Genomic DNA, 13,423 nt, shown 5'->3' with positions numbered 1-13,423 from the left:
GATGATAGCTATTCTGAATTCATTGTCATTTAGTTTACCTACTTCCAAGTCCTCAGGACATAATTCTGTGTTTTTATTGTTTTCCTTCTGGTCTGGAGCTTTTGTAAATTGCTGGATGGTAGAGGAATGGTTTTTGCACATAGTGCTATTATTTGGTTGCAGTTACAGCCTGTCGCCACTAGATGGGGGTCGAGAGATGCATATTCTGAGCCCTCTGCCTTCAGCCAAAGTGGCGGTGCACAGCACGGGTTGGGGGAGGGGGGCACTTTCTCTTGGGCCAGGACCCGGTTTCCCAATCAGTTCTCGCTCTCTGGTCTCCTGGGGTCTTGGCTTGATGGAGTCACCCCGCATGAAAGCTTTCACCCCATTAGAGGGCTTCCATCTGAGCTGCATGGGCCATGGGAGTCCTGGATGATCCCCCCGGATGTGTGGCCCCTCCCCCACTCCTTTCCCCACAGATCCTCCTGTGGCAGAGATCCCAGTCTTTAGGGGAGGGAGTGAAGTTCTCTCTTACCCTATTCCAGCTCCTCCAAGGGTGGCTCCAGCCTCTCCACCCTCTGTCATTTGGGTGCTGTGGGTCTCTGAGGATTCCTGTGCTATTAGGATAGTTTTTGTTGGCATGTGGTTACTCCTTTTTTTGTATGTTGGGGGGGAGAGAGTCCTGTGTGAGCTCACTCCACCATGATGCTGACGTCACTCCTCTCTCTAGCACCATTTGTTAAAAATGGTTACTTCTATATATTGAATTACCTTCATATTTTTGTTGAAAATTAATTGACATATACATGTGGGTCTGTTTCTGAACTCTCTAGTCTGTTCCATTGATCTATATGCTTATTTGTTCCTTATATCAAAATGTCATAATTATTGTATCTTCATAGTAAGTCTTGAAATTGAGTGACTTGAGTCCTATGATTTTGTTTTCCTTTTCAAAATTGTTTTGGCAATTCTATATTTTTGGCTTTTCTTCAGTTGAATTGTGTCCCTCAAAAGCTACGACCAAGTCTGAAGCCCAGTGCTTGTGAATGTGACCCTATTTGGAAAAATGGTCTTTGCAGATGTAATTAAGGTAAAGATCTTGGGATAAGATCATCCTGGATTGGAGTGGGCACTAAATCCGATAACCAGTGTCCTTATAAGTGACAGAAAAGAAGCCACACTGAGACATAGCAGGAGAAGACCTGTGAAGACAGAGGCAGAGGTTGGAGTGATGTGTCTACAAGTCAAGGAATGCCAAGGATTGTCAATAGCCACTAGAAGCTAGGAGAGAGGCATGGATTGGATTCTCCCTGAGAGTCTCCAGAAGGAACCAACCCTGCCAAAACCTTGATTTCAGATTTCTAGCCCCCAGAACTAGGAGAGAAAAACTTCTGCTTTTGTAAGCCACCTGCCTTGTGTTAATTTGTTATGACAATCCTAGGAAACTAATCAACTTTCCATATAAGTTTCAGAACCAGCTTATTAATTTCTATTTTTAAAATACCTCTGGCAACAAATGGTCTTAGAACAACTGGACATCCACATGCAAAAAAGTAAATCTTCACAGAAATTAACTCAAAATGAATCATAGCCTAAATATAAACCAGAGAACTATAAAACTCCTAGAAGATAACCTAGGAGAAATCCTAGGTGATCTTGGATATGGTGATGACTTTTTCAATACAACACCAAGGGCACATTCATGAAGAATTGAGAAGCTACCCTTCATTAAAATTAAAAACTTCTGCTCTGCAAAGAACAATATCAAGAGAATAAGAAGATAAGCCAAAGACTGGGAGCAAATGTTTGCAAAAACTTCATCTAATAAATGAGTGTTATCCAAAATATACAAAGAGCTATATGAGAAATACACTGAAAACTGTTGAATTTTAAACTCAACAATAATAAAACAAACAACTCAATTAAAAAATGAGCCGAAGACCTTAACTGACACCTCGCCAAAGAAGATATACAGATGGCACATAATCATATGAAATGATGCCCCTCATCATATATCATCAGGAAAATGCAAATTAAAACAACATTATGATATCACTACACACTTATCAGAATGGCCAAAATCCAGAACACTGACATTACCAAATGCTGATGTGGATGTGAAGCAAGAGAAACCCTCATCCATTACTGGCAGGAATGCAAAATGGTATGGCCACTTTGGAAGACAGTGATTTCTTACAAAACTAAACATACTCTTACCATAGGATCCAGCAATCATGCTCCTCATAATTTATCCAAAGAAGTTGAACCCTTGTGTCTACACCAAAACCTAGATGTTTTTCAGTTCTATTCATGATTGCCAAAACTTTGGAGCAACAAAGATAGCCTTCAGTAGGTGAGTGGATAAACTGTGGTGTATCCCGACTTTGGAATATTATTCAGCATTAAAAAGAAATGATCTATAAAGCCATGAAAAGATATGGAGGAACTTTAAATACATATTTCTAAGTGAAAGAAGACAATCTGAAAGCCTACATACTGTATGATTCCAACTATATGACATTCTGGAAAAGGCAAAACTATGGAGATGAGAAAAAGATCAGTGGTTGTGGGGGCAGTGGAGGGATAAATTGGCAGAGCACAGAGGACTTTTGCAACTGTAATATGCTATTATAATGATGAATACATTATACATTCGTCCAAACCCATAGAATGTACAACACCAAAGTGAGTTCCAAGTAAACTATGCATTTTGGGTGGTCATGATGTGTCAGTGTAGGTTCATCAATTGTTACAAATGTACCACTCTTGTGGGGATGTTGATAATGGGGAAGCTTATGCACATGTGGTGTCAGGGGTGTATGGGAAATCTCTGTATCTTTGCTGTGAACTTGAAACTGCTCTAAAAGAATAAAGTCCTTTAAAATAAAATAAAATAAAGCCTGCTGGGTTTTTGATTATTATTGAAACAGATCTATTAATTGATATTAAAGAACCAACACCTTGAGCAGGTAGCGTGGCTGAGCGGTGTAAGGCACTGGATTTAGGCTCCAGTCTCTTTGGAGGCATGGGTTTGAGTCCCACCGCTGCCAAATTAGAGTTTTGGGGACAGTCCCGTGGCTGAGTGGTTAAGCTCAAGCGCTGTGCTTCGGCAGCCTAGAGTTTTTTTTAAAACAAAGAACTGACACCTTAAAAATATTAAATCTTCCAATTCATAAAAATGATGTATTTCTATATTTACTTAGGTTTTTAATTTCTTTTAATCATGTTTGATCTTTTGGTGCACAATCCCACATATATTTGTTAAATTCATTCCTAAGTATTTTATGTTTTATAATGCTATTATAAATGGTATTTTAAAATTTCATTTCCAATGGATCATTGTTAAAGAAAAGTAATTGATTTTTTCACATTGACTTTGTATCCTGTAAATGTGGTAAAGTATTTCATTAGTTTAGATTATTTAGATTTTCTACATAGCCAATTATATAATCTGTGAATTAAGATGGTTTTACTTCTTTGTTGCCAATCTAAACCACTATATGTCTGAATGTCTATATTATTATTGCTTTTCACCTTATTGCACTGACTCAGGTCTCTAGGATGGTGTTGAATAAGAGTAGTGAGGGCAAACATCTTTGACTTGGTCCCAATCTTATGTGAAAAGCATTCATTTTTCACTATTATATATGACAGCTGTAACTCTTGCATTATCAACTTGGGAAAATTATCTTTTATTCACATTTCCTGAGAATTTGTATCATGAATATTTGTTGAATACTGCCAAATGCATTTTCTGAATCTATTCAGTTGATCATATGTTTTTATTTATTATTTTTTTTGTTGACATGATAAGTCACTTTGGTTGAATCAGACTCATATTCCTGGGACAAACTCTGCTTGGTCAGAATATATATATATTTTTTTTTTTTTTTTTGAGGAAGATTAGTCCTGAACTAACATCTGCTGCCAATCCTCCTCTTTTTGCTGAGGAAGACTGGCCCTGAGCTAACATCTGTGCCCATCTTCCTCTACTTTATATGTAGGATGCCTGCCACAGCATGGCTTGACAAGCGGTGCCATGTCTGCACCTGGGATCCAAACTGGCAAACCGCAGGTAGCTGAAGTGAAACATGCAAACTTAACTGCTGCACCACCAGGCCAGCCCCAGTATATATATATTTTTGTCATACATTGCTAGATTTGATTAGCTAATATTTTATTAAGAATTTTTGCATGTATGTTTTTGAGGGCTATTTGTTTGTATTATTTCCTGTTGTATTTCTTTTCTGGTTTTGTTATTAGAGTAATTCTGGCTTTATAACATGAGTTGGGATGTACACATTTCTATTTTCTGGAAGAATTTTTGTAGAATTCGTATTGTTTTTTCCTTTAATGTTGATCTGTTGTACAACACTGTACTTAGATTCAATGATAACATATTGTATGTTTAAAAACTTGTTAAGAGAGTAGATCTCATGTGAAATGTTCTTACCACAATTGAAGAAAAAGAAATATTGGTATAATTCACCAGCGAAGCCATCTGGGCCAAAAAGTTTCTTTATCAAAAGGTTTTTAACTACAAATTCTTTCATTTAATAGATATAGAATATTATGTCTTTCAAGGAATTTATGCATTTCATGTATATTCTTGAATTAATTGTCAAAGAATGAAAATTTACTCCATTATTGTCCTTTTAATGCATGTATGATCTGCAGTGATATTACTCTCTCACTCTTGATACTGGTAATTTGTGCGTCTCATTTTTTGGGTTTTTTTAATCAATTTGGCTGAAATATTATTTTTATCATTCTTTCCAAAAATTGAAAAAGAATACAGTTCATGTACCTTAGCTGTTATTTTATACCATTCATTTTGGCATATTGCATTGGATGCAATGGCAATTTTGTGTTCTATCAAGGTAATTATAACAGTCTATAGAGCTTTTGGTGTCATTGTTTTTGTTTGTTTTGATTCCAGTTATATTGCTTTCTGCTCTTTTTATTATTTCCTTTTCCTTTGGGCTTTAATTTGCTCTTCTTTATCTAAGTTTCTTAGTCAAAGTTCAGATCATTGATTTGAACTTTCTTTTCTTTTCTAATATAAGCATTTAATGCTCTAAATTTCCTTCTAAACCTTGCTTTAACTGCATCTAAAAATTTTTGGAGTTTTGTAGCTTTATCCTTTTCAATTCAAAATATTTTCTTATTTTTCTTGTGATATTACTTTGACCAATGAGTTATCTAGAAATGTGGTAGGCTGAATGGTGGCCAACCTAAGACATCAGGTCCAAATCTCTGAAACCTGTAAATGTTACTATATAAGGAAAAAGGGCCTTTGCAGATGTATGTTAAGGATTTTAACACAGGGAGATTATCCTGGATTTTCCAGGAGGGCCCTAAATCTAACATTAAGTGTCCTTATAAGAGAGCGGCAGAGGGAGATTAGACACACACAGAGGTAGAGGAGGAGGAACGCATCAAAGAGATAGGGATTGGAGTGATGTGAGCACAAGTCAAGGCAGCCACCAGCAGCCGGAAGAAGCAGGGAACAGATTTCCCTCAGAACCTCCAGAAGGAGCTGGCACCTTGATTTTGTGTCGGTGAGACTAATTTTAGACTTCTAATCCCCAGAACTGTGAGAGAATAAATTTCTATTGTTTTAAGTTAGTAAATTTGAGTTAATTTGTTATAGCAGCCTCAGGAAACTGATACAGTGTTCTTTTAATTTCCAAATATTTGGGGATTTTTTAGATATCTTTCTGTTACTGATTTCTCGTTTAATACCGTTGTGATCAGAGTGTATGCTACATGATTCCAAGCCTTTTAAATTTTGGGAGTATTTTTTATGGCCTAGAATATGGTCTATATTTGTGAGTATGTCATGTGCTTTTGGAAATAATGTACATTCTGCTGTTGGGGGGAGTGTTTTATAAATATCAGTTAGGTTTAATTGGCTAAGGAATTATGCATAACTTTTGAAAACTTCTACTCTTGCCTTGTATTCATCAGAGACAGTGGAGAACAAAGGCTCTCCTATATGATGTGTGTTGAAAGATGCAAAATAAGTGTCCTCTTCATGAGATATTATAGTTACCTTGACAGAACACAATATTGGAAGTGTATCCAATTGGTCCAAATCCCAGGATGGAGAGTATAAAATAGGAGCTAAGATGCATCAACTGTATTCTTGGGATTCAAATTTGCCTAGAAAGTTGCTCTGATTTATTGTAAACAATAAATTAATTCAGGAATTAATCATAAGCACTAAAAATGGCTCGTTTATTTTTATACTATACTAATTCTTATTCTAATGCTAATTTCTTAGGTATTAATTATGTGTAAGGCAGTGAGGTTACAATATTTGTAGCCACCTGTAGAAATAGTTACACATTTATATTTTTTAATCTTCATTATCTGCAATAAAAACTTCAGGAACAAAATATGATTACCTAATTATATTAGGGATTGAAATCGAAGAAAGTTATTGAGACTTTAGATTGTACGATTATCTATTTTATATTTTAATTTTCCTTTTATAGATAGTAATACACAGATATATCATTCCTATACTGATGCCATTTTATCTACAATGTGAGGATATTTATTCACTTTTTTGGGGAAACATCCTTTGGTTCCTATGTATAGAGTTAATCACATAAACTTTTTTGAATAGATAATATTCACTTTATTCCTATCCTACCAAAGTGGTTGAATATCTTAAGGCATTGTAATTATGTAAGAGCTCATGAAAATATTTTAACCTGAAATGTATCATAAAATAATAAAAAAGCTAAAAATAAGTGTCTTAGAGTAAGAATATGAACACAATCCTTGTCTTTTTCCAGTTCTCAGAGCAAAAAGGAAAAAAAAAATTGAGTGGAATACTTCCACAAAATAAGGTGATGACAATTTGATTAAATAAACACCACAAAGCCAACAAAATCTTTCTGAAAGAGAAAAACATAGCTACATATATCCAGCACTGAAAAACACAGTCATTTGTGAGAAATTTTTTACAGTTTAAATAGATTAATGTAAACATCAGAGTAAGGAAATTGTTTCTAATTATAAAATATCTGAAATGTACAAACACAAATAGAGAATAACATAATGAATAGCCATATGCTCATGACCCATATTTAACAAATGCTATTTTTAAAGATAATTTTACTGCAGATTTTTTAAGATAGTAAAATGTTATTGATAAAATTGGAACTCATGCAGTGCCACTTTCTAGCCTATTTCCATTTCTTCTTTTCTTCCATTTCCCTTGTCCTGAGGTTGGTGTTATACTTTTATAATTGTGATATTTTCAATATATGTATGTATCCTTAAATAATATGTAAAATTATTTTTAATATTTTTGAAGTTTACATAAATGTTATCATCTGTATGTATTCTTTAGCTATTTGTTTGTTTTCTTGACATTATACTTTTAAGGTTTACTCCTATTGATGTATGTGGCTCTGGCACATTCGTATTCAATGTTGTAAAGAAATTCATTACACATTTCCACCACAATTTGTTTATTCATTTTTCTACTGGGAAGATATTTACTGTATTTGTATTTTTTGCTATGATAACCAAGGCTTAATCAATATCACTGACATGACCTGTTGTACAATCGTCTAAGAGTTTCTCTATAGTATATTTCCAGAAGTAGAGCTACCAGGTCATTTGTTATGAGCATCATCAGCTTTATTGCATGTAGCCATCATTTCTCCAAAGTATTTGGGGGAGCTTACTCTCCCTATAGTAGTATATGAAAAGTCGTAGTTTCCCACATTCCTATCAATTTTTGGTCTAGTCAAGCTTTTAACATTTTCCAACATGATAGATGTAAAATAATATTTACTATTGTTTTAATTTTCAATCCTCTGATTACTAATGAAGTTAACCAACTTCTATGAATTGCATGCTTAATGCCTGCCATTTTTTCATTTGTTTTTTTTTCTTATTTTCTTATAAAATATTATGAAATATCTTTATTGCTGGTAATAACCTTTTTGTGCTTCCATAGTTTGAAAATACCTCTTCCCATTCAATGTCTTATAATTAAACTTTGTCTGTGAATCTTTTGTCATTTAATTCCAATGTAACAAAAAAATCATCATTCTTCTTGTGCACTCTTTTCTATTTTGTGTCTTGTTTAGGGAGTTTTCAACCTTGAGATTCCAACTTTTAAAGTTTTGCTTTTTCTATGTAAACTGTTAATCTATCTGGAATTTATACTTCCTTATACTAGGGTAAGAGTACTATTTTTTCCCCATATGTGGACCCAAATGTTCTAAAACCATGTCTGAATAATTTTACTTTCTCTTGCTACTCTGTGCTGGCTGTTACTAAACGCTGATAGATGTGTGGACCTGGGTCCCGTCTCTCTTTTCTCCTCTGTTCTCTATGCATCAATATCACATTGTTTTGTCTTGAAATTGCTATACCTTAATGATAACTTGATATTTATACTCCTTATTTTTCTTATTCAAAACATTTATGACTACTCTTGGCCCTCATTATTCTATATGAATTTCAGCATCGATTTTCAAGTTCCACAAGCAACCTTTCTGACATGTTGATTAGAATTGCATTAATGTGCAGAGTTGATAAATTCCATAATTTCAAAATAGTGAAAGCATAAACGATCTTTTGAGATATATGTTAACAACTGTCATTTGAGATTAAAATAGCTATACTTTCTACTTTTAAAAAAATTCACAGGCACTGCTAACTCTATTCCAGTTGTAAACTACGGAAAGATGGCTAAATTTCATTAGAGGTAATTTTTTTTTCCCGTCCAAGTTCATGGACATCCCTGATCTCTACCCATGGACAACCCTAGGGTTAAGAGCCCCTGTTTGAACAGACTGTCTGTTTCCCCACAATTGATTCCCTTCCCTTGCCCTGCATTTTCTCTCTGGGGTTGGGGAAGAGACAGCACAGAACTAAGTCAGAGGTCTTTAAGTGACACCAGAAAACCAAATCAGTGATTTTCAAGATGGGGTTGATTACTCCTCTAGGAAGTCAGAAGAAAATGATGAAGACATGAAGTCATGAATGAAAGGATAAAAGACTTGAAGAACAGAGAACGAAAACATATATACAAATAAATTTTTTTGTATACATACATAAAATTTTTATGTACATGTAGAAAGAACAAGAGGTCTAAAATGTATATTCATAATATAAAGAGAAGATAATGAAAAGATCAATGATGTGATACAAGGAAGTAATGGTCAAATAAGTTATGCAAGAAAATTCTAAGTAACTTAAGTTTTCACACTGAAGCACTCCTCAAATATAAAGCTAAAATAATTACAATATATTCACTGATTGACATTTTTACCATCCATCCATCCTTCAGGATTAAAAAAACACCAGGAATACAGACAGAAATAAATAGCTTATTTACCATGGAAGTATAAAAATTGGGGCATCATATTTCTCTGTTAAAAAGATGTTTATATACACATATGCATATAGATAAATAGATATATATGTTCAGATTAAGATGATGTAATGTCTATAAAATTTTTTAGGGAAAACGATTGTGAGAAAAATTTCTACATACAGTAAAGCTATAAAATTAGTGTGTAAGAAAAGATAAAGACATTGTCACTTTTGGAACTTGTAGCAGCTAAAATCTTCAAGATTAATTGGTAGATCCAGATTTTCAAATTGAGATCCATTGCTAGATACTGGACCCCCTCTTTATTCTTACAGTGTGTCTTCTTAGGTTTCCCAGGTACGTTGTTTTTCCGAAATTTATCAACTAACTCAGTGATTGATTGCCTGATTTTTCCCACTACACTAAATCAATACAAAGTCTAGACATTGTGAGTTTCAGCACAAGTTCTCTGTGGAAAACTTATGGCAGTTTGAATTGGCACCGCAGATGAATCTTTTGAAATTTTATTTTTAATGAAAGATTTATGGCAGGGTATATCCTCTCATCTTGCTGACAAATGTTAGCAACAATTGCCATGTGTATAGACTCTCTCCATTGAGGTGAGTTTGGGTTTTCCAGAATTGATCTTTGACAAAAATTTAAATGAAAGCATTTATTTGGGAGATAATCCCAAGACTGGTGTAGAGGACTGGGGAAGTGAACCAAGAAAATGAGGTGGTCAGTAATAGGTACATTATTAAGCTAGTATGGTGGTTGGTAGCTGGACCTTAATCCTTTTGGAGACCTCTGGGATTCAGTGTATAACATGTGCCTCAGATTGTCTCTCTATCCATGAGGCAGGTACACACCTACCCCTATCAAGTATTGTTGAGGCTTGTTCCTGGGTCGTGGGGGAAGTTTAAATTTTCCGGCACTTCTGGGGTACTCTGGAATGCAGAAGAGAGCACTTCTCTTTCAACTAAGAGCACCAGCAGTTGAAAGACCTTTGCGTAAAGCTCAAGGGGCTATTGGTGGAGCACCAACCTTTACTATAACATACTTCAGGTGACTGGAATTGGATATAATTTAATTAAGTATGTTAGGTGCTTCTGGCAAAATATGAATGGGAGTGTAAATTTAATGTTTCTATTAGCAGGGTGGGATATTCAGGATAGTGAAGATGGTGAGAGCAATAAAAACTATCGTGTAACTACAGCTGTAGTTTACAGTGCCAAAGCCTGATAACATTTTATTACTGTGACAGGCAAGGACAGTCAAAAAGATCTTATTAATCAGTAATTATAGAATTACAATAATAATATATTTAATAATTAATTCATAGTCAAAAATCAACCTCAGCTGAAACTGTATTGTAATATACATTAACAATAATAATACTTTATTTTCAAGGCTTAGGAAAGGAGAAAGTAATGTTTTAAAATGGGTCATTTTGATTAATTTTCAGGTATACAGAGGAGGAAGAATTTATAATAGCAAGAGAGTAAATAAGACAAAGTGTGAACAAAGTTCTGCCTTCTGAAGTTATCGTATCATTCACAGAGGTACAAATGTGTAAAGTAGTGAGAACTCCTGGGTATGTTACAATGTCAAGAGAGGACTGTCGAAATGTCAGGTGACTTTTTATCCTTCTAACTAATTTTATTAAATTTATAGTCTTATTCATTGCAGACTATAAAAATACTTGACTTCATGGATCACTGAGAGTAGGGAAAAGGCTATACAACACTAACTGTACCAAAAATTATGTATGCCAATCTAACTAAAAAACTGATGTTACCATCGGTGTCCTTTTGAGAGCCACATCTACTAAGATCTAAGGGTCCTAATTAATGGTAGTCACTTTATTCTTGGCTGAAGAAAGAAGTACACCATAATATAACTCCTTGGTGTTTGGGTCATAGATGATTAAAACCAAGAACATCATTCTTAAACCCTATGAGTGAAGATGAACCTGATTTGCTTCAGTTTTAGATAATTTTATTCTGAATAAAGCTAAAATTAAGCATTATTTTCTGGAAATAAGTAAAAAGTTAATTAAAACTGGAGAGGCTGTAGAGTGGGAAATTCAACAAATTTAACCCCAAACCAAAAATATTATATAAATTAGTAACCTGTTGAAACACGACTTGTGAATGGTGTTCTCTGAGCTACTGGGGTGAATGTACCCATGCCAGAAAACTGGGAGCTCTGTCATTTTCAAGCCAAGTGTCGTTATTTTACTGGGACTATGATTTTTGTCAAACCATATGGACATTCTTCTTGGTCAAATGCAGGAATTTAATATGACCGCAGGACTACTGCAGTCATCGGTAGAAGGACTGAGGTGGGGGATATGCCAGGAGGTCTTTGGCTTTAGTTATATTAATTTAACTGAAGCAAAAAATTGAAAGAATGCAACAGTCTTTAGTATTTATATTTCCTACTAGATTGGGAGAATTTTTGCATACTTACTACTTTGCAGTATTTTTTAATTAGAGAACCGATGCAGATAGTCTTTCAGCATCCCGAATAGGAAGGAAGATTTGTAACTGGATGTCATGACTCTGAATTATTAAGGATGTAAAAGCTGGAGACAGGTCATTTCTTTAGGAAAAAGCACAGTCCTGACCGTGACCATGGAGGGTGACTGCACACAGACAAATTCTGTCTACCCTCTGCACATGGGGACACGTGTATTGGTGTGTGGGGAGGGTCTCCAGTTCTGCTCAGATGTGTGGAACCATCAGGGAATGAAATCACATGAGTAGAGGGGAGAAACGTTGGGTTAATATCTGATTATTACTTAATATTAAATTTACTATTTAAAATGGGTTGTTTTGATTAATTTTTATGTATACAGAGGAAGAAGAATTCATAATAGCAAGAGAGTAAATAAGACAAAGTGTGAACAAAGTTCTGCCTATGAAGTTATCGTATCATTCACAGGTGCAAATGTGCGTAAAGCAGTGAGAATTGCTGGGTACATTACAATGTCAAGCTAGGACTGTTGAAAATTAATATTTAATTAATATCAGATTTACAGGCTTTGTCAAAAACCCTTGTGACTCATGTTTATCTCTTGGAGTTTTGAGCCTTTTTTTCATTCACTGGTTTTTAAAATTAACCAATTAATCAATTTAAGGCCAGGAAGAACAACAACACCCTTCACTGATTTTTGGCCAAGAATTTCCCCTAAATGATGTGCAATGATAAAACTGTAGTCATTTCTCTAATGAATGCTCATGCTTCCATTTTCCCCATCCTCCAATTTGCAGAGAACTTACTTAGAAAAGCATTTCATGTGAATTATTTTATGCATGTTGTAAAAGTCATTTGAAATAATTTACACGAAACATGAGTGATATACGTGAGAACAATTGAATGATAAGATTTCTAAAAGTCCTACATTGTTTTGGGGAAAAGCAATCAGCTCTGCAGCTACTTTGAAAATAGTTGAAGAATATGAAACAATGGGAAGTGTGTTTTAGAATAACACATCATGCAAATGGTGTGACAGATTTGCTTGAATGCGGCTAAAGACAGAGCAAAACAATAGAACTGAAGGGATTATAAATAAAGAAACCATGAAAAAATTAAAACTAAATTCTAAAATGGTATTTTCTTCTTAAAAATAAAGATTGGTGTATTAGGGTTCTCCAGAGAAACAGAATAAATATAACATGTGTATTATATTATATATACATATGTATATACATACATATGTATATATATGAGAGGAGATTTATTACAGGAAGTAGCTCACATGGTTATGGAGGCCAACAAGTCCCATGATTTGTCGCGTACAAGCTGGAGAACCAGGAAAGTCTGTGCTGTAATTCAGTCTGAGTCCAAAGGCTTGGGAATGGAGGGCGGGGGTGGAGGAAGCAATGGTATAGGTCCTGGCTTGAGTATGAAAGCAGGAGAACAAGGAGCACCAATTTTCAAGGGCAGGAGGAGATGGATGTCCCAGCTCAAGTAAAAGAGCAAATTTTTCCTTCCTCTGTCATTTTGTTCTATTCAGGACTTCAGTGGATTGGATGACGCCCATCCACAATGGGAAGGGCAGTCTTCTGTACTCAGTCTACTCAGTCCAATGTT

General features: G+C 34.8%; 1 non-coding gene across 1 annotated transcript; it reads left to right on the top strand.

Annotated features, from left to right (window-relative positions):
* Positions 1 to 2,947: 2,947 nt before the first annotated feature.
* On the top strand, positions 2,948 to 3,029 carry TRNAL-UAG (transfer RNA leucine (anticodon UAG)). Its single transcript has one exon. It is a non-coding gene; the product is annotated as a tRNA-Leu (tRNA).
* The last annotated feature ends 10,394 nt before the right edge of the window (positions 3,030 to 13,423 follow it).

Source organism: Equus przewalskii, chromosome 7, assembly GCF_037783145.1.
Source record: "Equus przewalskii isolate Varuska chromosome 7, EquPr2, whole genome shotgun sequence".
In the NCBI taxonomy this organism is placed as follows: Eukaryota; Metazoa; Chordata; class Mammalia; order Perissodactyla; family Equidae; genus Equus; species Equus przewalskii.
The sequence above is the reverse complement of the archived record's forward strand: the minus strand, read 5'-3'. Positions and strand labels throughout refer to the sequence as shown.